The sequence below is a fragment of the Bubalus bubalis genome, chromosome 1 (genome assembly GCF_019923935.1).
Source record: "Bubalus bubalis isolate 160015118507 breed Murrah chromosome 1, NDDB_SH_1, whole genome shotgun sequence".
In the NCBI taxonomy this organism is placed as follows: Eukaryota; Metazoa; Chordata; class Mammalia; order Artiodactyla; family Bovidae; genus Bubalus; species Bubalus bubalis.
Window position 1 is genome coordinate 67,923,959 of NC_059157.1, and position 26,425 is coordinate 67,950,383.

The following is a 26,425-nucleotide window of genomic DNA, read 5'->3' on the forward strand; positions in this document are numbered from 1 at the left end:
CTTCTGTGTGCTTTGTGCCAGTCACAGAGGGTGCTCTCAGAAATATGTGATGCATTGAACTGAATTCAGTTTAAATCAGGAATACTAAGCCATTTGGCTTCCTCCTTTTCCACAAGTCAATAAAATGGCAGCTAACCTAGTTGTTATTTTTCAGGTGCTCTCAGCTGAGTGTGGCAAAAAGCCAGGTAGGTGTGAAGAGAACTGATAGTGTATTTCTTCCGTTCTCAGGCTTCTGGGTCTTTGCCATAGGAGAGAGTGGCAGTGAGCCAGAAATGGAAGCCAGAATGGTAGAGGGAGGGTGAATTTCTGCCTAATACCACAGTATCCCATAATTATAACTTACTCCATGCTAGAATGCTAGTACTAGAGAAATGTATTAGATGCATTGACAATTCTACAATATTCTGAGGGAATTATCATAGGATCAGAAGTCAAACAGCAATGAGAGAAAAGTTAAAAACCTCAAATTTCTGTTATTGCATTTTACAGTTTACTTCCAGGAAATCTCAGCACTTGACTTTCTGGATTCAGATTTCTAAACACTTTTAAAAATAAGAGCACTGCCTGATATGGGTCATGACTTTCCTTTTGATTCCAAGTTTGCAACATCTGTACTGACAAGGTAAGCTGAAAGATTATGTGGGGTGAGGCTGGGCAGTCTATCATATAGCAATGAAGCCCCATGGCAAGAGCTTTGCTGCCGAACTTTGCCGGCATCTGTCCCAGGGGGAGGAACACTCTCATTGAGGCAGCAAGGTGAGTGTGAGGCCTTTGAGAAAGGAAGAGATGGGATCTCTGAGGTCTAGAGTTCAGAGGGAAGGAATTGTTGTAGCAATGGTTATTTTTGTTATTATTCCAAATACAAGCACAAATCACACACATACGCAAACACTGGAAATACTAGTTACATGAGTAACAGACACCCATATATGCCCTTGTTAGCATAATTTATAGCATGTGTGAATAGTATGTGTGTGCTTAGTAGTGTCTGACTCTTTGTGACCCTATGGACTGAAGCCCACCAAGCTCCTCTTGGGATTATCCATGGCAAGAATACTGGAGTGGGTTGCCATTTCTTTCTCTAGTGGATTTTCCCAACCCAGGGATTGAACCCACATCTCCTGTGTCTCCTGCATTGCAGGCAGATTCTTTACCACTGAGCCACCTGGGAAACCCTAATCAATATTAAATGGCTCAGATAGATGTTTTGTTTTGTTTAAAAACAAAATTTGGATTGATGATCTACAACAACAGTACCATGAAATGTCCAGAGACAATTTTCATGACACTACTCTCTCTACCTCATCTCTCCTCTCTTGTTTTATTTTTTTGGTTTGCACACTGGGACATTTAGGAATTTAGTTCCCTGACCAGGGATTGTACCTGGTCCATCTGTAGTGGAAGCGAAGAGTCTTCACCACTAGACTACCAGGGAAGTCCCTCTACCTCCTCTCTTGACTCACATTCTTTATTTCTGCCTTCTTAACTTCTATGATCCATATTCATTCCATCTGCCTTTGAGTACTGCCATTGATATGTTGTGGGCATAGTCTAAGCTCAATGATAAAGCAGAGTTAAAATAATAGCTAAACTTTTCTGGTAGAGTTCTAACTTGAACAAATGATGGACCAGGAGTCAAAAGACTTGTGCACTAGCCCAAGTTCTAATGAGTATCCATGCAATTAGCCACATGTGCTAATGCATCAGAGAGCTTCTTGGTAATCTGAACTTTGATTTTCCATCTGTAAAATGGAATAAGAAATTTACTTTCTGTCCACCTTAAAAAAGCTATAAGATCAAGTGAGATCATATACATGAAAGCTTTCTTTTTTAGCAAACTATGAAGTGCTATAAAATATCCTTGAATTCATATTTATGGTGAGGAAGTATAGACTTCTATCTGGAATAAAAGTAAAGAGACAATAGGAGGTGACTAGCTGAAAGTGTAAAAATAAAAGCTAGAAAACTACCTGTAGGAACTAAATCAACGTTATAACATCAGCAATGGTAATGTTTAATAGGATCCTATCTACATCACTGCTGAAGTCAGGTAGGTGCAGATTGGCATTTGAATTTTGTATAATTGCCAATATATTGTTGATTTAATACCCAAAGTTTATTTGCCTAACAAATACCACAAAAGCTAAACTAATTTAAGAAAGTGTAATGCCACATTCCCATGACCCCCAATCTCTGCTTCATGCTTTAAGTTTTATTTTCTTTTCATTGTGTTTTGCCCTCAAAGTTATAAGGAGAGGAATACAGTGGATGAGTCAATAATGAATATTCTTGCCAGAAAAATAAACACTGAATTGAACTGTTGTTAATAAGAGTATCACATGTGAAAACAAATGAGGCAATTTTTCTGCCCTACTTGGCATTTAAAAGCCCTCACCATTCTGAGTTCTGGGTTTTCTTTGTTAAAGTATTAATACACCAAGGAATTGAAAGAAATTCAGAGAATAGCTACCAAATTAAAAAGTTGAGTAAATAAAGAAGGGTTGGGAGGATGGGGAAATCTTAGTTATGAGAAAAGCAAAATAACTAGCCCAGTAAAAGGTCAAGGAAAGATAGGAAACTTAGAACCATTTCACATAGCGAGCAAGGGATAAAATAGGACGCGTTAAAGCTCTTGCTGGTAGAACCTACTGTAACAAAAGAAAATACACGGCGACATACCAATTATCCAGTTTCATTTGAGTGCAAAAAGGCCCCATTTTTAAGAATTATCTTGAGGATCATAACTGTAATCATCCACAATGCCAACTTGCTTGATTTCCCCAAGTCACTTCCAGGCTTTCTTTCCTTCCATGAAAGACAGAAATAAAGATGCAAATTACCTGGACACCATCCCTCAAAGCTATTAAAATGCAAAAGTGTAAACAGTGCAAAAGAAAGATAGACATTACAGAATGAACAATTTGTATTTTATTCCTAAATTATTCAAAATCTCATGGAAATGTAACCCCGAGGGTATTGTAGACAGTAACGCCCCAAAACATGACTGCCCAGAGACTATTTAAACATGTTTCACTGGGAATATCATGACTTCCATGTTTCTGCACAGTGGGTAATTTATTCTCATTTTGGACTCCAGGCAGGAAGTGTTGATTCTTGCCAAAGACGATGTAAAATCTCCCCTCTCCTGTTGCCACTGAGGTTGCTACTACCACCGAGAGAACAGAATTGCCAAAGAGAGCATAGATCCAAATTGAAGATTGAGGCATGAGACGGTGACAGCTTACCACATGGCCTCAGAGAGGGTTTGGTGAGATTTTTGGACAAAAGCAAGTATTCTGAAAATCAGTTGAGAATGATTCAGTATATTTGTACTCTGATTAAATACATGTGCATATAATAAAAGATAATAGTAAAAATTCAAGTAGCAAATATTCCAGTGAAGATCACCTGGGACAAGAGAAAAACCAGGCACACAGAAAAAGATTCCATGCCAAGCTAGAAGTATTTCCCCAGATGATGTAGAATCATCCCCTGTTCCTCACAGAGAAATCTTAATAAAATGTGGCAGTTACTTCTAATTTTTTTTAAAAAAATTTATTCTAATATGAAAATAAAAAAGATAATTTCCTAAAGTCATTAAGCATTTATTATATCATTTATTAGGAACTAACAGAAAATATTAAAAGATCACATACTAAAACCACCCCTAATAAAGCCAGGAGAAAGATAATTGAGGGGCACCAATAATTTGGAGAGTTTAGCTTATGTAACCAATTTCAGAAAATAATTTGTTAATTAAATTTTGGGGAAAAAGATAAAACTATTATTATTTGCAAATGATATAAATTTATGTCTAGGGAATCCAAAATAAATAACTAAAATCTTTTTGTTTTTTTAAAAAAATATTTTTTTGTTTCTAGAAATAGGATGTCATGTATCAGAAAGTATAAAGGTTAAAACCTATCAGATTTCATGATTGATTGCATGTTGGTAGCAAGGGAGAAGGAGATAGCAAAGTCTCAAGTTTTAACCTGGATCATGAGCCTGGTTCTCTCTGGGTTACTGCCACAACTCCATTCTTTCCCTTCTAATCAATTATACTCACAGCTGTTGGGTTGATTTTTTTTTTAATTGAGACACAATGGACATAAAATATTATACTAGTTTCAGGGGCAATATAACAATATATTTGTACATATTATGAAATGATCACCACAGAGTCTATCTAGTTAACTTCCATCACCACACATGGTTAAATTTATTTTCTTATGGTGAGAAATTTAAAATCTACTTTCTAAGCAACTTTCAAATACACGACACAGTATTGTTAATGTTATTCACTGTGCTGTACATTATATCTTGTACGTGCATGCTAAGTCACTTCAGTGGTGTCTGACTCTGTACGACCCTATGGACTGTAGCCCACCAGGCTCCTCTGTCCATGGAATTCTCCAGTCAAGAATGCTGGAGTAGGTTGCCAGTCCCTTCTCCAGGGGATCTTCCTGGCCCAGTGATAGAACCCAGGCCTGCTGCACTACAGGCGGGTTCTCTATTGTCTGAGCCACCAGGGAAGGCCTTCTGTGTCTTGGTTATTATAAATAATGTTGCAATGAACATCGAGGTACACATCTCTTTTCAAGCTAGTGCTTTCATTTCCTTCAGATAAATATCCAGAAACAGAATTGCTGAATCATTTGGTAGCTCAATTTTTAATTTTTTAAGGAACCTCCATACTATTTTCCATAGTGGCTGTAGCAGTTTACATTTCTACTAATAGTACACAAGGTTCCCTTTTCTCCACATTCTTACCAACACTTACTTCTTGTCTTTTTGATAATAGCTATTATAACAAGTATCAGAATATGTTATGGTGATTTTGATTTGGCATTTCATGATGATTCATGATGGTGAACACATTTTCATATACTTGTTAGTCTATGTCTTCTTTGGAAAAATGTTTATTCAGATCCTCTGTCCATTTTTTCATTAGATTATTTGTTTGGGTTTTTGTCTATTTCTTCCTATTGTGTTGTGTGAGCTTTTATATATATTTTGGACATTAACCCCTTCTCAGAAATATGATTTGTAAATATGTTATCCTTTGCTGTGCTAAAATAATTTGAAAACTAACAATTAAGTTTTATAAATTGGCTCTATATGGGGAAAAACACAAAAATTAATAGTTTTCCTTTATGAATAAAAGATTAAGTTGGAAAATAACATCAGAGAAAAGAAGAAATATTAGCAACAAAGTTTGTTAATGCCTAAATATGGATTTAACAAGGAAATAATAAAAAGTATAAGAAGAAACCTATACAGTCTAACTAAAGAACATATAGTAACAAATATACCACTTTGCTAGATGGGAGTATTATTAGATAAATTTAATAGTATTCCAAACAGAAGTTTGACATTTTTTTCTTTTTTCAATCTGACAAGTGGATACAAAAAAACTAAGAAAATTTTGAAAAAGATAATGAGAAAATGAGAAAGTATACGTCCTGCCAGATATTAAAATGTATCTCCTTATTATTATAAATATAAAGTCTCATAGGCACACAAGAGTTGAGAAGTAGTTTGGTGGACTAGAATAGAGTTCAGTATAATGCAAATTTATATTGGAATCTACATATGATACATTTTGCATTTCACATCAGTGGATAAAGGATGTTTTATTCAGTTAATAAATAGTTTTAGAGTAACTAATTGTCATACGAAAAAGAATAGTTGAATTATTACATCACACTTGTACCATAATAAATGACAGATCATTTAAGTTGTAAATGTGAAAACAACAGAACTATAACCATACTAGAAAAAATATAGAACTTTTTTATAACAGAATCAATATGAGTCAAAATAAGTCAGATACCATTCTCATCTATTGGTTTTACAAAATTGAAAAGGTTTAAGGTTGATTTAAAAGTGGAGAAACAGACACTCTCTTATATTGTTTATGGAAGCATAAACTGTTTAAAATGTTCATACTCTTTAACCCAGCAATCATACTTCTAAGAATCTATTCTTTAAAAATAATAGCAAGAATATGCTGCTAAAAATTTGTTTACAATAAGGAAACACTGGAAGCAACTAAACAATCCACAACTTAACAATCTTGTTTGTTTGTAATTAAATCATAATACGTCTCCACAATGTAATAATCTGCAGTCATTAAAAACAATCAGGTGGATAACCTGGAAATACATCATGAATATCCTGTTAAATGCTAAGAGCAATCTTCCAATTATTACATAGAGCATGGTCCCATTGACATGATTGCTGGGTTACAGCAAGGAGAGCATTGAAACTGGGTGATTATGCAACCCTCCATCGCCAGGCATCATGCCTCTGCAGTTATGGTAAGGCTTGTAATGAACAGTGTGTAGATAAAGAGACAGGGTAGTAACCCAATTAACTGATGACACCATAGAGAACAAGGAGATGTTAGAGCCAGAAAAACAGTTTCTAGGACATTATTCTCACCGCCTCACTTTAGCTGAAAGCAAGTGAAGTATAGGCCCTTGGCATATGATTTCACCCTTCATTCCAGGCTGGATACTGACAAGTTAATTGGAATTCTCAACCATACAGATGAGCTTTGATGAAAACCAACACCATGAGAGAAAGAAAAAACAAAACACAAAAGGAATTGATGTGGAGTAAAAATAATTATTTATGCAATCAGAAAAGATATTGAAAATAAAATTTAATTACTCTTAATATGATGCGGGTATTTCATCTAGGATGTATGGACAGGTGACTATGAAAAACAAACAATATATATTTTTTGAAATAAAAAAAAAACACTTGATATATAGCCTTAATAGCCATAGCTGAAGAGAAACCCAGTAGAAAAAAAGATGGAAGAACTTTCCCAGAACAACTCAAAAGTGCATAAAATTTAAAAATAGAAAAAAGAATTAAAAGACAGGGAGGACAATTCCCAGAAGGCCAACATCTATCTAGTATGATTTCCAGAAGAAAAGCCTGAAGAGGATAAAAAGAAAGCCATTGAATAAAATATCTGAGAGTATATAATCACAAAATAATTTACAGTGATCACAGTGAAGTGGAATTGAAGGGGGATGGGAATGGATAGAGAAAAGATTTTTAATGGTTAAGCATTCTGAGTGACTAAAATTTTGTGTGTAACACAAAGTATCATGTTACACACAAAATTTGAAAAGAGAGTTCCAGAAAAACATCTGCTTCACTGACTATACCAAAGCCTTTGACTATGTGAATCACAACAAACTGTGGAAAATTCTTCAAGAGATGTGAATACCAGACCATCTCACCTGACTCCTGACAAATCTGTATGCAGGTCAAGAAACAACAGTTAGAACTGTACATGGAACAATGGACTGGTTCCAAATCGGGAAAAGAGTATGTCAAGGCTGTATATTGTCACCCCCCTTATTTAACTTATATGCAGAGTACATCATGCGAAATGCCAGGCTGGATGAAGCACAAGCTGGAATCAAGATTGCTGGGAGAAATATCAATAACCTCAGATATGCAGATGACACCACCCTTATGGCAGAAAGCAAACTAAAGAGCCTCTTGATGAAAGTAAAAGAGGAGAGTGAAAAAGTGGCTTAAAACTCAGCATTCAGAAAACTAGGATGATGGCATCCAGTCCCATTACTTCATGGCAAATACATGGGGAAATAATGAAAACAATGAGACACTTTATTTTCTTGGGTTATGATATCACTGCAGATGGTGACTGCTGCCATGAGATTAAAAGATGCTTGCTCCTTGGAGGAAAAGCTATGACCAACCTAGACAGCATATTAAAAAGCAGAGACATTACTTTGCCGACAAAGTTCTGTCTAGTCAAAGCTATGGTTTTTCCAGTAGTTATGTATGGATGTGAGAGTTGGACCATGTAGAAAGCTGAGCATCAAAGAATTGATGCTTTTGAATTGTGGTGTTGGAGAAGACTCTTGAGAGTCCCTTGGACTGCTGCTGCTGCTAAGTCACTTCAGTCGTGCCGACTCTGTGCAATCCCATTAACAGCAGCCCACCAGGCTCCCCTGTCCCTGGGATTCTCTAGGCAAGAACACTGGAGTGGGTTGCCATTTCCTTCTCCAATGCATGAAAGTGAAAAGTGAAAGTGAAGTTGCTCAGTCGTGTCCCACGCTTAGTGATGCCATGGACTGCAGCCTACGAGGCTCCTCTGTCCATGGGATTCTCCAGGCAAGTACTGGAGTGGAGTGCCATTGCCCCTGGTCTGAAGGAAATGGAAATCAGTCCTGAATATTCATTGGAAGGACTGATGCTGAAACTGAAACTCCAATACTTTGGCCACTTGATGCAAAGAACTGACTTATCGGAAAAGACTCTGATGCTGGGAAAGATTGAAGGCCCAGGAGAAGAAGGGGAAGACAGAGGATGAGATGGTTGGATGGCTGGATGGCATTACTGACTCGATGGACATGAGTTTGAGCAAGCTTCAGGAGTTGGTAATGGACAGGGAAGCCTGACGTGCTGCAGTCCATGTGGTCACAAAGAGTTGGACATGACTGAGTGATTAAGCTGAACTGAAAATCTTACAATTATCTTTCTAGGGTACCCAGACATTGGAAGGACTGATGCTGAAACTGAAACTCCAATACTTTGGCCACTTGATCCTAAGAGTTGACTCATTTGAAAAGACCCTGATGCTGGGGAAAATTGAGGGCAGGAGGAGAAGGGGACGACAGAGCATGAGATGGTTGGATGGCATCACTGACTCGATGGACCTGGCTTTGGGTAGACTCTGGGAATTGGTGATGGACAGGGAGGCCTGGCATGCTATGGTTCATGGGGTCACAAAGAGTCGGACAGGACTGAGCAACTGAACTGAACTGAACTGAGGGAACCCAGATCAGGTAAATCTTTGCTAACTCTTAGGATTACTATTCTATTCTCCAATAGAAGTAAAAACCAAGTAAACAGAATACGTTTCATAATTCTATCATAAAAAGACTTAATTCAGCATGAGTCTACCTCTACTGATTTTAATAAAACAGGTGACAATTGTAACACAAAGAATTTGCTTTACTACAATCATTCTCATGGCTGTTTGTTTTGTTTGGTAACATTCTCAAATAGATGAGGCCAAGTCATCATAACAAGAAGTGGAATCTTGAAGAGGTTATCTGCATCATTCTAGGAGACCTCCTACTTATCATATTTGGACATTTATTCCAAATGTTTGATTTGTTAATATACTCTAACCATTTTCTGCTGCTGCTGCTGCTAAGTCACTTCAGTCGTATCCGACTCTGTGTGACCCCATAGACGGCAGCCCACCAGGCTCCCCCGCCCCTGGGATTCTCCAGGCAAGAACACTGGAGTGGGTTGCCATTTCCTTCTCCAATGCATGAAAGTGAAAAGTGAACGTGAAGTCGCTCAGTCGTGTCCGACTCTTCGAGACCCCATGGACTGCAGCCTACCAGGCTCCTCTGTCCATGGGATTTTCCAGGCAAGAGTACTGGAATGGGGTGCCATTGCCTACTCCAAACCATATTCTAGTACTTTTTAATTATTACAACTATAGTCTTATCGTAAATGAAGAATGAGAATCCCTCTGTCTTTTTAGATAACCACAAGTCACAGCCAAACAACAAAATAGTGAAGTGGGTTTCCTCTCCAATAAACTAATAAGAGGACATAGTAAAGTTTCTCAGTTGTGTCCGACTCTTTGCGACCATATGGACTGTAGCCTACCAGGCTTCTCTGTCCATGTGATTTTCCAGGCAAGAGTACTGGAGTGGGTTGCCATTTCCTTCTCCCGGGGATCTTCCCGACCCAGGGATGGAACACAGGTCTCCCGCATTGCAAGCAGATATTTTACCCTCTGAGCCACCAGGGAAGCTCCAATAAGAGGATGAGGATTTTAACTGTGTATTTGTTTAAAGGGATGTCAGGTAGGACTCTATGTAATTTCATCTGCCACTTCTATCACTATCTATCTTTGCATCAAAATTCTATTTTGGGGTTCCCAAATGAAATATAAACATTCTCACCTAGTGATAAACATAGGAATACCACCATTTCCCATACATATTTATTGAGTGGGGAAAAAAAAAAAAATACTTGAGAATAGTATCCAAGACAGAATTTCTGCCAGGATCCAGGGACCAGAACAGACTGAGGCCACAGAACCAACAAAAAAGGCTCTGACAACAGAAGTAAGCACAAAAGACAATTCAGTTCAGTTGCTCAGTCATGTCCGACTCTTTGTGACCCCATGAATCGCAGCACGCCAGGCCTCCCTGTCCATCACCAACTCCTGGAGTTCACTCAAACTCATGTCCCTCAAGTCGGTGATGCCATCCAGCCATCTCATCCTCTGTCTTCCCCTTCTTCTCCTGCCCCCAATCCCTCCCAGCATCAGAGACTTTTCCAATGAGTCAATTCTTCACATGAGGTGGCCAAAGTATCGGAGTTTCAGCTTTAGCATCACTCCTTCCAAAGAAAGCCCAGGACTGATCTCTTTTAGAATGGACTGGTTGGATCTCCTTGCAGGCCAAGGGACTCTCGAGAGTCATCTCCAACACCACAGTTCAAAAGCATCAGTTCTTCGGCACTCAGCTTTCTTCACAGTCCTACATTCACCATACATGACCACTGGAAAAACCATAGCCTTGACTAGACGAACCTTTGTTGGCAAAGTAATGTCCCTGCTTTTAAATATGCTATCTAGGTGGGTCATAACTTTCCTTCCAAGGAGTAAGTATCTTTTAATTTCATGGCCGAAATCACCATCTGCAGTGATTTTGGAGCCCCCCAAAATAAAGTCTGACACTGTTTCCACTGTTTCCCCATCTATTTCCCATGAAGTGATGGGACCAGATGCCATGATCTTCGTTTTCTGAATGTTGAGCTATAAGCCAACTTTTTCACTCTCCTCTTTCACTTTTAACTAAAAAGAGGCTTTTTAGTTCCTCTTCACTTTCTGCCATAAGGGTGGTGTCATCTGCATATCTGAGGTTATTGATATTTCTCCCGGCAATCTTGATTCCAGCTTGTGCTTCTTCCAGCCCAGTGTTTCTCATGAGGTACTCTGCATATAAGTTAAATAAGCAGGGTGACAATATACAGTCTTGACGTACTCCTTTTCCATGTCCAGTCTGTTGTTCCATGTCCAGTTCTAACTGTTGCTTTCTGACCTGCATACAGATTTCTCAGGAGGCAGATCAGGTGGTCTGGTATTCCCATCTCTTTCAGAATTTTCCACAGTTGATTGTGATCCACACAGTCAAAGGCTTTGGCATAGTCAATAAAGCAGAACTAGATGTTTTTCTGGAACTCTCTTCTTTTTTCCATGATCCAGCAGATGTTGGCAATTTGATCTCTGGTTTCTCTGCCTTTTCTAAAACCAGCTTGAACATCTGGAAGTTCATTGTTCATGTATTGCTGAAGCCTGGCTTGGAGAATTTTGAGCATTACTTTACTAGCATGTGAGATGAGTGCAATTGTGCGGTCGTTTGAGCATTCTTTGGCATTGCCTTTCTTTGGGATTGGAATGAAAACACCTTTTCCAGTCCTGTGGCCACTGCTGAGTTTTCCAAATTTGCTGGCATATTGAGTGCAGCACTTTCACAGCATCATCTTTTAGGATTTGAAATAGCTCAACCGGAATTCCATCAGCTCCACTAGCTTTGTTCGTAGTGATGCTTCCTAAGGCCCACTTGACTTCACATTCCAGCATGTCTGGCTTAGGTCAGTGATCACACTATTGTGATTATCTTGGTCATGAAGATCTGTTTTGTATAGTTCTTCTGTGTATTCTTGCCACCTCTTCTTAATATCTTCTGTTTTTGTTAGGTCCATACCATTTCTGTCCTTTATCGAGCCCATCTTTGCATGAAATGTTCCCTTGATATCTCTAATTTTCTTGAAGAGATCTCTAGTCTTTCCCATTCTGTTGTTTTCCTCTATTTCTTTGCATTGATCACTGAGGAAGGCTTTCTTATCTCTTCTTTCTATTCTTTGGAACTCTGCATTCAGATGCTTGTATCTTTCCTTTTTTCCTTTGCTTTTCGCGTCTCTTCTTTTCACAACTACTTGTAAGGCCTCCCCAGACAGCCATTTTGCTTTTTTGCGTGTCTTTTCCAAGGGGATGGTCTTGATCCCTGTCTCCTGTACAATGTCACTAACCTCCGTCCATAGTTCATCAAGCACTCTATCAGATCTGGTCCCTTAAATCTATTTCTCACTTCCACTGTATAATCATAAGGAATTTGATTTAGGTCATACCTGAATGGTCTGGTGGTTTTCCCAGACTTAATTTCTTCAATTTAAGTCTGAATTTGGCAATAAGGAGTTCATGATCTGAGTCACAGTCAGCTCCCAGTCTTGTTTTTGCTGACTGTATAGAGCTCCTCCATATTTGGCTGCAAAGAATATAATCAGTCTGATTTCAGTGTTGACCATCTGGTGATGTCCATGTGTAGTCTCCTCTTGTGTTGTTGGAAGAGGGTGTTTGCTATGACCAGTGCGTTCTCTTGGCAAAACTCTATTAGCCTTTGCCCTGCTTCATTCCGTATTCCAAGGCCGAATTTGCCTGTTACCCCAGGTGTTTCTTGACTTCCTACTTTTGCATTCCAGTCCCCTATAGTGAAAAGGGCATTTTTTTTGGTTGTTAGTTCTAAAAGGTCTTGTAGGTCTTCACAAAACCGTTCAACTTCAGCTTCTTCAGCATTACTGGTTAGGGCATAGACTTGGATTACTGTGATATTGAATGGTTTGCCTTGGAAACGAACAGAGTTCATTGTGTCATTTTTGAGATTGTATCCAAGTACTGCATTTCGGACTCTCTTGTGGACCATTATGGCTACTGCATTTCTTCTAAGGGATTCCTGCCTGCAGTAGTAGATATAAATTCACCCATTCCAGTCCATTTTAGTTCGCTGATTCCTAGAATGTCGACATTCACTCTTGCCATCTCCTGTTTGACCACTTCCAATTTGCCTTGATTCATGGACCTAAGATTCCAGGTTCCTATGCAATATTGCTCTTTACAGCATTGGACCTTGCTTCTATCTCCAGTCACTTCCATAACTTGGAATTGTTTTTGTTTTGGTTCCATCCCTTCATTCTTTCTGGAGTTATTTCTCCACTGATCTCCAGTAGCATATTGGGCACCTACCCACCTGGGGAGTTTCTCTTTCAGTATCCTATCATTTTGCCTTTTCATACTGTTTATGGTGTTCTCAAGGCAAGAATACTGAAGTGGTTTGCTATTCCCTTCTCCAGTGGACCACATTCTGTCAGACTTCTCCACCATGACCCACCTATCTTGGGTGGCCCCACACGGCATGGCTTAGTTTCATTGAGTTAGACAAGGCTGTGGTCCGTGTGATTAGACTGACTAGTTTTCTGTGATTATGCTTTGTGTGTCTGCCCTCTGATGCCTCTCACAACACCACCATCATACTTGTGTTTCTCTTACTTTGGACGTGGAGTATCTCTTCACGGCTGCTCCAGCAAAGCGCAGCCACTGCTCCTTACCTTGGTCGAGGGGTATCTCCTCACAGCTGCCCCTCCTGACCTTGAATGTGGAGTTTCACATTCGCCCCTCCTCTCAGCCCTCCTGCACCCACGTAGCCACCACTCCTTGGACGTGGGGTTGCTCCTCTCGGCCGCCACCCCTGACCAACAAAAGACAATGTCCCTCAAATTAAAGTTTGGCTTTTCCATCAGGTAAGTAGACATTAGAAGAGGCCTGACTTGAAGGTGAAAAAATTTAGAAGTTTAAGTGAGCTGTAATATCTGCAATTTTTGAAATTTTTAAATGAAATCACAAATAACGAAGAAACCAATAATCATGAGAAGTCTGGAGGTTAAAAAAAAAGAAGAAGAAGAACAAATTACTTCATAGTTATTTCAACAGCAGTTTCTCCGCACTGTCAGTGCCTTACCAACTTCTTGGGATGAAATGCTTGTGCTAATGCATGCAGGAGCTGGAAATCTGGCCAAATTCTTCACATAGTAACTTTGCTTCTCTACTTTTCTCCTGCTACGAAAGCTGGATCCCTCCAGTGATATGTACCAACATCACCAAAACTAAATATAAAACAAATGCACACAAGTAATGTCAGTGCTGAAGTGATGTGAACTGTGACAGGAGTTTTACTTTTTATAGTGTTCCCCTGAAACAACTCCAAAGCCTCAGTTCCATCATGGCTGGGTTTTAGAGGTTTAGTCCTTTAGAGGGAAAGCCATCTATCCTGCTGTTCCCCTGCAGGTGATGGAACACTGCAAAGCTCTATTATCTCGAAAGCATGTCTTTGGTTAATTCTCAAGACCTCATTTCTCAATCCAGCGGTGTGGTTTAACAACTGCATGTGTTCTTCAGAATCAGAATTACAGTCCACAGGGAATCCAGATCCCCTGGTTCCTTTTAAGTCCTTTTCTGTGTACTTTGAGACAAAACATTTGGAGGCATGACCCATGTAAAATATCACTTAGCTCAGAAAAAAAGCTTTTACTTCTCCAGAGGCAGTTGAGGTAAAAGGAGCCAGTCTTGGTCTCCTTAAACATCTGTGAGTCATTTTCCCACCTAGAAGTTAGACGTTGTTATCTCCCACCCATGGGGAAGTCAGAAGTCCAGTGGCCTTTCTCTCCTTCCACCATTGTTTCAAAGGCTGATTGTATATTAATTGTTGACATTTGACTATGAATGATTTTAATCATTATAATTGTTCTTGGGAAATTTGCATTTAAGCCTTGCTTCTAAATTGTGTAAAAGTTACATAAAAAATATTTTGTTCCTTATTAAGTTTAGGCATCATATAAAACTTGGCTATGATGAATTATCATCATATTCATGATCTTTTCTCTTACATGAAAGAGGAAATAAGCAGAAGCCAGACTAGACTATGGCCATGACTGAGGGAGCCCAGAGCTGACAGAAAGCACAATATTGTGGGTCCAGGCAGTGTGCCCAACTTCCGCACCCAGGGCTGGCCTACTCAGGCTTCACTCCTCATGCCCTGTGCTTCCTCTCTTCTGCTGCTGCTGCTGCTAAGTCGCTTCAGTCATGTCCGACTATGTGCGACCCGATAGATGGCAGCCCACCAGCCTCCCCTGTCCCTGGGATTCTCCAGGCAAGAACACTGGAGTGGGTTGCCATTGCCTTCTCCAGTTCATGAAAGTGAAAAGTGAAAGTGAAGTCACTCAGTCGTGTCCGACTCTTAGCAACCCCATGGACTCTTGCCTGGGAAAGCCTCTCCTCTAGGGACCCGTTATTCTTTTACTTGAGAACCCAATATCTCAGTGATCCAAACCCATTTACAATGGGGGGAGGGGGTGGTGGTCAGAACCTAGAATCTTTCATAGAGAGTGAAGTAAGTCAGAAAGAGAAAAAAAAATATCATGTATTAATACATATATATGGAAGCTAGATAAAAGGTATCAGTTCAGTTCAGTTCAGTCGCTCAGTCATGTCCAACTCTTTGCGACCCCATGAATCACAGCACGCCAGGCCTCCCTGTCCATCACCAACTCCCTGAGTTCACTCAGACTCACATCCATCGAGTCAGTGATGCCATCCAGCCATCTCATCCTCTGTCGTCCCCTTCTCCTCCTGCCCCCAATCCCTCCCAGCATCAGAGTCTTTTCCAATGAGTCAACTCTTCGCATGAGGTGGCCAAAGTACTGGAGTTTCAGCTTTAGCATCATTCCTTCCAGAGAAATCCCAGGGCTGATCTACTTCAGAATGGACTGGTTGGATCTCCTTGCAGTCCAAGGGACTCTCAAGAGTCTTCTCCAACACCACAGTTCAAAAGCAGCAATTCTTCGGCACTCAGCCTTCTTCACAGTCCAACTCTCACATCCATACATGACCACAGGAAAAACCATATAGATGAATCTATTTGCAGGGCAGAAATAGAAGTGCAGTCATAGAGAACGAACTTGTGGTCATAGCAGGGGAAGAAGGGGGTAAGACAAATTGAGAGAGTAGTACTGGCATATATACATTAACATGTGTAAAACAGATAACTAGTAAAGAAGCTGCCATATTAACACAGGGAGCCCAGCCTGGTGCTCTGTGATGACCTAGAGGGGTGGGATGGCGGTGGAGGATCAAGAAGGGGAATACGTGTATATATAGCTGATTCATGTTGAGGTACAGCAGAAAGTAACCCAGCATTGTAAATAAACTATATTCCAATTTAAAACATTTTAATTAAAAAAAAAAAAAACAATTTACCCTGTGCTTTCTTCTCTCTATCATGTTTATCTAAATTCCCAGGTGCTTAGGGAGCACCGTGTCCATAGGGCCTAGAAGTTCTACTTCCTTAAATCCATCATTTCACAAATTACTCAACGTGAAATTTTAGTTGTGTACAAAGGTCAGGAAGATTTCAGAATGAAAACAGTGACATGAATACAAGGAGGAAGAGTGTAACACTAGTACCCTCAAACCCAACAGTGAAGTGCACCCATGTATTCCTCCTCCTCCCCTTCTTCCCTACCTCCTCCCAGCCTTGAAGAGCCAGAGACAACCCAGTGGAGGAGAGAGCAAAGCTCAAAGCAGGAAAGGGGAGAGAACTCCACCGACAGAGCCCTCACCTCTTCCGCCTCATGTCTTACCTGTTGACCAGGCCAGAGCTGAGAGAGGTTGTTTAGCTCTAAATGTAGCATCAGTATGAATACAATGGATGGAATCTGTCACTGATGTGAGGCAGTTTTTAAGTTTGAAAACATTGGGGTTCTTTTATACTCAGAAAGAATAGAATTAGGAGATGAGTCTGAGATAGCAAATAGGGTAAAAAAAAATTGAACTATTTCACTGAGTAGTTAAAGGGACAGGAGAAACAAAAATAGTTGATCAGCATGCACCCTAAGGCCTGGCGCACACCACTTTGAGGTAAGCAGTAGTTTGTTTTCATTTAGGAGCACTATTTCAGCCACAACTGTCTATGGAGTATGATGACCATGGTGCTGATATTTATATTCTTTCCTCTGTCATTGGCTTTGGAGAAAGGAAATGCACTCCAGAGACCCATATGATGGGTATGCTGAATAAGGAGCCAAAAAGTGTTCAGCACAATAATGACTGACACTGATAATTCATGTTAAAGATTGATGAAAGAGCAAAATATAACAAGAAAAACAATATTTTTATTATAAAAACTCTATCCCCAGTCCAGTATGGAAACAGTCCGTGGGGAGTGCTGTAGGCTTAGAGGAGCAGAGACAAAGTTTTGAGGAATTTGAGAATGAGCATTTTCTCTCTTTAAATACAGAAAAGGAGACTGTCTGTAGAATTATTTGTGGAATGGCCACAAGGCTGCTGTCAGAAGTACAGGGCGCCACCAGATGTCTTTTTCTAAAACAATGGATTCTAGGGATTTAGCTCATAAAATAAAATTGTTAGGGGAAGCACACTGATTGAAGCCGCCCACCCTGGCCAGGCACCATAGTAACCATTTGCATGAGTTGTTTTACTACAGGAGGTCCTGGTAAAGAGCACGTAACTAATAAGCCTCCACCAACTGGAAGAGTTCGGGAAAGGTAAAAAGGAGACACCACATGTCCAACTACCTCCCAGAATCCTCTCTGGCATCCATCTTGGCTGAACAAGGTGTGCACCACCAGGAAAGGCTCTGAGTCAGAATAACTGGCTAAAGACAACCTGGAAATTAATCCCATCACCATAAAACCCAAGACTGCAAGCCATGTGACAGAGCGGTCCTCCTGGGTTCCCTTACCCTACTGCTCTCCACCCGGGTGCCCTTTCCCAATAAAATCTCTGGCTTTGTCAGCACATGTGTCACCTCAGATAATTCATTTCTGAGTGTTAGACAAGAGCCCACTTTCGGGCCCTGGAAGGGGTCCCCCTTCCTGCAACAAAATTACTACGGTTCAGACTCCGGTTCTGGTGATTTTAAAACATGTCAGCAAGTTCTTTGACAGTGTTCTCATCAAGAAGCAAAGTCTAAATCTTCTCCCCTTGGATATACACTGACCTTGGTGATTCGTTTAAACAACAAAAGCATCAGTGACGCTACATGGATTTTGAGTATCAGTCACAAAGAGACTGACTTCCACCTAGCTCTTTCTTGGAACATGGACTCAGAGCGCTGAATGACCATGTGAGAATTCCAACTTCTCTGAAGATACCATACTGAACAGAAACAGGAGAACACAGAGAGAGATGCATGAAAAGCCTCAGCTGTTAGAGTCTTGCCAGCTCAGGGGCAACAGGTGAATGAGAAGCTGCTAGATAATTCTGGTCCCAGTCACTGTGCTGTTCCTAGAAGAAGAAACCATTCTAGGATTGTTGTTGTTTATTCACTAAGTCATGGACTGTTTCCTGACAGGCTGCTCTGTACATGAGATTATCCAGGCAAGAATACTGGAGTGAGTTGCTACTTCCTTCTCCAAGAGATCTTCCCAACTCAGGCATAGAACCCACGTCTTGTGCATTGGCAGGTGGATTCTTTATAGTCCGTAAATATTTCAATTTAATGTGCACTTTCATAATTACTAGTTAGTTTGAACAGCTTTTCAGTTTGATGGTCCCTGGCTAATCATTGCCCATTTGAGTATTTTGCCTATTTGTTCTGGAATTGCTTGTGCTTTCTTTTTTTTTAGGAGTATTTTTTATAGAATTTTGATACTAATCCTTTCAGCTTACATAGTTGCAAATATTGTCACCTTTTTGGTCACTTGTATTTTTAGTTTTTTATTGAACCCAATGATAAAAGATTTTGGTTTTAATTTTTTTCTTGAAATATAAAGAGTACAAATCTTAAGTGTACAGATCAATGAGTTTTTATATATCTATATACTTGTGGTGTGCATACTCAGTCATGTCTGACTCTTTGTGACCCCATGGACTGTAGCCTGCCAGGCTTCTCTGTCCATGAAATTTTCCAGGCAAGAACACTGGAGTGGGTTGCCATTTCCTTCTCCAATGCATGAAAGTGAAAAGTGAAAGTGAATTCACTCAGTCCTGTCTGACTCTTCACGACCCCATGGACTGCAGCCTACCAGGCTCCTCCATCCATGGGATTCTCCAGGCAAGAATACTGGAGTGGGGTGCCATTGCCTTCTCCATATCTATATACTTGGGAGGGTATATAAAAGATATACACTTTTATATGTCTATATACAATAGGGAAGGAACACCCCCCACTCATCCACAGAAAATTGGATTAAAGAATTATTGAGCATGGCTCCCAAGCATCAGAATAAGACCCAGTTTCCCCCTCAGTCATCTCTCCCATTAGGAAGCTTCTATAATCCTTTTATCCTTATCCATCAGCAGGCAGACAGAATGAAAACCACAATCACAGAAAACTAACCAATCTGATCACATGGACCACAGTCTTGACTAACTCAATGAAACTATAAGTGAAGCCATGTAGGGCCACCCAAGATGGACGGGTCATGGTAGAGAGTTCTGACAAAACGTGGTCCACTGGAGAAGGGAATGGCAAACCAGTATTTTTGCCTTGAGAACCCCATGAACAGCATGAAAAGGCAAAAAGACAAGACACTGAAAGATTAACTCCACAGGTCGGTAGGTGCACAATATGCTACAGAGATCAGTGGAGAAATACTACAGAAAGAATGAACAGATGGAGCCAAAGCAAAAACAACACCCAGTTATGGATGTGACTGTTGATGGAAGTAAAGCCTGATGTTATAAAGAGCATTATTGCATAGGAACTTGGAGCGTTAGGTCCATGAAGGCCATCAAGGCCTTGTCCATCAAGGCAAATTGAAAGTGGTCAAACAGAAGATGGCAAGAGTGAACATCAACATTTTAGGAATCAGTGAACTAAAATTGACTGGAATGGATGAACTGAAATCAGATCACCATTATATCTACTACTGTGGTCAAGAAGCCCTTAGAATAAAAGGAGTAGCCATCATAGTCAATAAAAGACTCTGAAATGCAGTTCTTGGATGCAATCTCAAAAAGGACAGAATGATCTCTGTTCATTTCCAAGGCAAAGCATTCAATATCACAGTAATCCAAGTCTATGCCCTGACCAGGAATGTTGAAGAAGCTGAAATGAATGCTTCTATGAAGAACTACAAGACCTTCTAGAACTAACACCCCAAAAGTGATGTCCTTTTCATTATATGGGACTAGAATGCAAAAGTAGGAAATCAAGAGATATCTGGACTAACAGGCAAATTTGGCCTTGGAGTACAAAATGAAGCAGGTCAAGGGCTAACAGAGTTTTGCAAACAGAACATACTGATCATAGCAAACACCCTCTTTCAACAATATAAGAGAAGACTCTACAAATGGACATCAGAGATGGTCAATACCAAAATCAGATTGATTATATTCTCTGCAGCTGAAGGTGGAGAAGCTCTATACAGACAGCAAAACAAGACCCAGAGCTGACTGTGGCTCAGATCATGAATTCCTTATTGCCAAATTTAGTTTTAAATTGAAGAAAGTAGGGAAAATCACTAGACTATTCAGGTATGACCTATATCAAATCCCTTATGATTATACAGTGGAAGTGCGAAATAGAGTCAAGGGATTAGATTTGATAGAGTACCTGAAGAACTATGGAGAGAGGTTCATGACATTGTACAAGAGGCAGTGATCAAGACCATCCCCAAGAAAAAGAAATGCAAAAATGCAAAATGGTGTCTGAGGAGGCCTTACAAATAGCTGAGAAAAGACAAGAAGTGAAAGGCAAAGGAGAAAAAGAAAGATATACTCATTTGAATGCAGAGTTTCAAAGAATAACAAGGAGAGATAAAAAACCTTCCTCAGTGATCAATGCAAAGAAATAGAAGAAAAAAATAGAAAGGGAAAGACTAGAGATAATTTTCCTCAAGAAAATTAGCGATACCAAGGGAACACTTCATGCAAAGATAGGCGCAATAAAGGACAGAAACAGTATGGGCCTAACAGAAGCAGAAGATATTAAGAAAAGGTAGCAAGAAAACACAGTTGAACTATACAAAAAAGATCTTCACAACCCGGATAAAAATGATGGTATGATCATTCATCTAGAGCTAGACATCCTGGAATGTGAAGTCAAGTGGGCCTTAGGAAGAATCAGTACGAACAAAGCTAGTGGAGGTGATAAAATTCCAATTGAGCTATTTCAAATCCTAAAAGATGATGCTGTGAAAGTGCTGCACTCAATATGCCAGCAAATTGGGAAAACTCAGCAGTGGCCACAGGATTGGAAAAGGTCAGTTTTCATCCCAATCCCAAAGCAAGGCAATGCCAATGAATGTTCAAACTACTGCACAATTGCACTCATCTCACATGCTAACAAAGTAATTTTCAAAATTCTCCAAGCCAGGCTTCAACAGTATGTAAACTGTGAACTTTCAAATGTTCAAACTGGATTTAGAAAAGGCAGAGGAACCAGAGATCAAATTGCCAACATCCACTGGATAATCAAAAACACAAGAGAGTTCCAGAAAAACATCTACTTCTGATATATTGACTAAGCCAAAGCCTTTGACTGTGTGGATCACAACCACCTGTGGAAAACTCTTCAAGAGATGGGAATACTAGACCACCTGACCTGCATCCTCAGAAATCTGTATGCAGGTCAAGAAGCAACAGTACTGAACATGAAACAACAAACTGGTTCCAAATCGGGAAAGGAGTATGTCAAGGCTGTATATTGTCACCCTGCTTATTTAACTTCTATGCAGAGTACATCATGAGAAACTCTGGGCTGGAAGAAGCACAAGCTGGAATCAAGATTGCCAGGAGAAATATCAATAACTTCAGATATGCAGATGACACCAATCTTATGGCAGAAAGTGAAGAAGAACTAAAGAGCCTCTTGATGAAAGTGAAAGAGGAGAGTGAAAAAGTTGGCTTAAAGCTCAACATTCAGAAAACTAAGATCATGGCATCCAGTCCCATCACTTCATGACAAATAGATGGGGAAACAGTGGAAATAGTGTCAGACTTTATTTTTTGGGGGCTCCCAAATCACTGCAGATGGTGATTGCAGCCATGAAATTAAAAGATGCTTACTCCTTGGAAGGAAAATTATGATCAACCTAGACAGCATATTAAAAAGCAGAGATGTTACTTTGTCAACAAAAGTCCATCTAGTCAAGGCTATGGTTTTTCCAGGAGTCATGTATGGATGTGAGAGTTGGATTATAAAGAAAGCTGAGCACTGATGAATTGATGCTTTTGAACTGTGGTATTGGAGAAGACTTTTGAGAGTCCCTTGGCCTGCAAGGAGATTCAACCAGTCCATCCTAAAGGAGATCAGTCCTGGGTGTTCATTGGAAGGACTGATGCTAAAGCTGAAACTCCAATATTTTGGCGATCTGATATGAAGAGCTGACTCATTTGAAAAGACCCTGATGCTGGAAAAGATTGAGGGCAGGAGGAGAAGGGGATGACAGAGGATGAGATGGTTGGATGGCATCACCGACTCAATGGACATGGTTTTGGGTAGACTCTGGCAGTTGGTGATGGATAGGGAAGCCTGGTGTGCTGCGGTTCATGGGGTCGCAGAGTCGTACACAACTGAGCGATTGAACTGTACTGATATGGATTTTTGTTGGCAAAGTGATGTCTCTACTTTTTATATGCTGTCAAGGTTTGTCACAGCTTTTCTTTCTAGGAGCAAGCGTCTTTTAATTTCATGGCTGCAGTCACCACCTGCAATGATTTTGGAGCCCAAGAAAATAGTCTGTCACTGTTTCTACCTTTTCCCCATCGATTTGCCATGAAGTGATAGAACCGGATGTCATGATCTTAGTTTTTGGAATGTTCTAAGCCAGCTCCTTCATGCTTCTCCTTCACTTTCATCAAGAGGCTCTTCAGTTCCTCTTGTTTCTGCCCCTAGATTGATATCATCTGCATATCTAAGGTTATTGATATTTCTCCTGGCAATCTTGAATCCAGCTTGTGATTCATCCAACCTGACATTTCACATAATGTACTCTGCGTGCAAGTTAAATAAGCAGTGCAACCGTATATGCTTGGTATGTCAGTTCTTTAATTTTAGATACTCTAGTGGGAGAAAAGTGCTCATTGTGGTTTTAATGTTTGCATTTCCTCAATGATGTTGAAGGTATTTGAATATGCTTACTTATTACTCTTTTGCAGTTTCTGCTTGTCTTGTTTACAGAATTATTTTCTACTCCAATACCATAAAAGCTTTTCCTTTAAAAAATATTTAGCTTTTTATTTGTAGTATATGATATACTTGGAACATATGTTTGTACATGGTAAGAAGTTTTATAGGTATAACTATGGAAACATTACAGTGCCATTTATTGATAGTCCATCCTTGTTCTACTGGTTTGGAATGCTTTCTTTGTCTTGCTTACAATAGCTTTTATAATAATGTGCAATTAATACAATGTCAGATATAGGTCAAAAAGAGAAAAGAAGAAACCATTAGAACTCATATAAACAAACCTGTGTAGATCTAAGAACTCAGTATATGACTTTTGATGATCTTTATTATTCATTCCTATTTCACTTCACTAACTTTCTAATCTTTATTATATTCTATGAGGCTGCTTTCTATTTTAATTTTCTCTAACTTCTCTAACTTCTTTAGTTGAATGCCTCAATCATTATTTATCACTCTGATTCCTTTTCAAATGAATTTAAGCTCAAACATTTCCTTTAGTGCTTAAACAGCATCTGGCAAGTTTTGTTATATAATATATTCATTGTTATCCAGTATTAAATACTTTATAATTTACATTTTGATTTCTACTTTGGCCCATGAATAATTTAGAAATGTATTGTGATAATTTCCTAATGTATAAAGTATTTTGATTATATTTTTGTATTAAAGATATTAATTTTTATTTACCTCATTATTTTTATTTGTTTACCTGGTCAGGGAATATTATCTGCATAATATTGATGTACTTGCATCTTTAAGACTTTTTCAGGATGAGAATATAATTAATTTTGGTATATTCCATGTTTTCTTGAAAAGAACATATATTTTTAAAATATTGAGTACAGGTTCTATAAAATTCCATGGGTTAAGGAGGTTAATTGAAATGCTCAAGTCTTCTACAGTCTAATTAATATTTCATTGGCTTAATATATTATTAACTGAATTGGGCTTAAAAGTCTTCATTATACTTGACACAAAAATGGAAATAAACACATATATTTCGGGGCTATATTATCAGTGCATACTAGTTCAAGATTGTTATAGTGTTCTGGTGAATTGTTTCTTTTACCTATCTGTTATTATTATAAACAAGGGAGCACATTTTTTCCTAAAAGTTCAATTTGGTATTATTATTTTATTACATGACTATTATTATAAAATTTTATTATTTATATATAAATATTATATATAATTATATAATTTTATTAAACCCATATTTTTTCTTATTGTTTCCATTTCTTTCATGATTTCAAATAATTTCTTTTTCAGTCTTTTCAGATTGTTCATTAAACAAAGTTCTGGAGATTCTGCTCCTCTCTTTAGTCATCTCCTGTGTTTTGTCATTTTTGTGTGGATTTCTGTGTGACCTCGATTATATAGTCTAATTCTAGGGTGATTTTGCAAAGGCTTCTGCAAGATAGTCAAGAGTATCCCCAGCATGGGGCCAATTTTTATGTTAATCTCTCATTTTGGAGTTTCAGGGTCAGCTATCGAGTATAAATTTGACTTCTTAACTTGTAAAATGATTAACTAGAAATTTTGATTTCTCAGAAAAGACTATTATTGCTGTGTTTCACTTTCATTTTCACTCAGGTCTTAGAGAAAGCTCCTTTCTTTCCAGTTCCTTACTGGATACAGATTTTTTTCCCCCGCTTCTTATATTATTTCTCTCAATAGCATAGCTCTTCAAGGGTAGTGATATTGACTTTTGTACTGATATGGCTCAAACGGCTCATAAGATCCCAGGCCTCATGTTCATTTGTCATATGAATCTTAAAATTCAGCTCATTGGTTTCTACCAGAATTGAGATCTTCATAAACCGCATGGTGAATTAGCGCACTTAGCACTGTAATGGTCAGTTGCCTCTCGAGTTTTGGCACCTAGGCACTTCCCTTTCTTCTTTTGAACTCATTCGTGCATTTACAAATTATTTTATCTGCGTTTGCAAAAGAAGGAGAATCACATATTTGTTTATTTTAATTAGGAGTCTTTCTGGAATCATCCTTCTTACCTGTTACATATTGAAATTTAAGAGGTATACCTATTAATTCCCTATTTCCACACTGAAATACAAACTATTATAACTGTAAGAAGGGATTTTACATGGTGGCAAAGAATAAGGATTGCAGAAATTATCTACAAAGTGGGTTTCCCTGGTAGCTCAGCTCGTAAAGAATCCGTCTGCAATGCAGGAGACCCTGGTTCGATTCCTGGGTCACCCCGGTTCAATTCCTGGGTCACCCCGATTCAATTCCTGGGTTGGGAAGATCCCCTAGAGAAGGGATAGGCTACCCACAACAGTATTCTACGGCTTTCCTGGTGGCTCAGATGATAAAGAATCTGCCTGCAATGCAGGAGAACTGGGTTCAGTCCCTGGGTTGGGAAGATCCCCTGGAGAAGGGAACAGCTACCCACTCCAGAATTCTGGCCTGGAGAATTCCTTTGAAAGAGGAGCCTGGCAGGCTATAGTCTACGAAGTATGTCCAAATTATATAAAATAAAAAAGTGTTCAAAATGTATTTTGTTCCACTATTTCATTCACACTCGAGGTGGTACAAATTTGACTCATTATTTAATACATTTATATATATATTAATACAGTTGGAATAGAAACATATAGTTACACATTATTGGTTAAGTGCCCAGCTTAAACTAGTAACTACTTTCAAGTATATAACATATGTGTTCTGTGAATTCATTTTACCATGTTCCTAAAAAATGCAATTTGAAAAAATGATAAACTGAAAACACTATAGGAAACATATATGCAAAAATGAGTGAAAATCTATTTCATTCCTCTTCATTATTTTAATCACAACTTTTCAAAACAAAAACATGAATCTATTTTCCTGCAATGTTTTATTAGGGAAGTATGAAAGCAGAATTGTAAAGGAGGAGAGAGAAAATTCCTAGGATGACTGATACTGTGTTGCTTCCAGGCAGACAAAGGAATATATGGCCCAAATGAGATTTAAAGAACTAGATTTTTTATTCTTAAATTGTTTCTAATATGTTCTAACAACTAAACTATTTAAACTACCACTTCTTAGTCAGTATTAACTTTTGCAAGAAAAGGATTTTCTTACAATTTTTTTTCAAAATTATTGAATAATTTGCTTCACAAAATGCTTTGAGCTTCACATAAGAAAGTTAATGTGCATCTTGATTCCTTTTTCTATTACAGGTATTTGATTTCTGCTAATCCATAGGAAAACTTCAACCCACTTCTCCTAGAGTAGGTATCTGACAAATGATTACATGGAAAAAGAGGAGAGTGGAAAAAGTTGGCTTAAAACTCAACATTTAGAAACGAAGATTGTGGCATCAGGTCCCATCACTTCATGGGAAATAG

General features: G+C 38.9%; 1 long non-coding RNA gene across 1 annotated transcript; it reads left to right on the forward strand.

Moving 5' to 3' along the window:
- On the forward strand, window positions 1-26,425 carry LOC123333376. The gene is made up of 3 exons (XR_006550707.2): window positions 1-185; window positions 490-622; window positions 26,258-26,425. It is a non-coding gene; the product is annotated as an uncharacterized LOC123333376 (long non-coding RNA).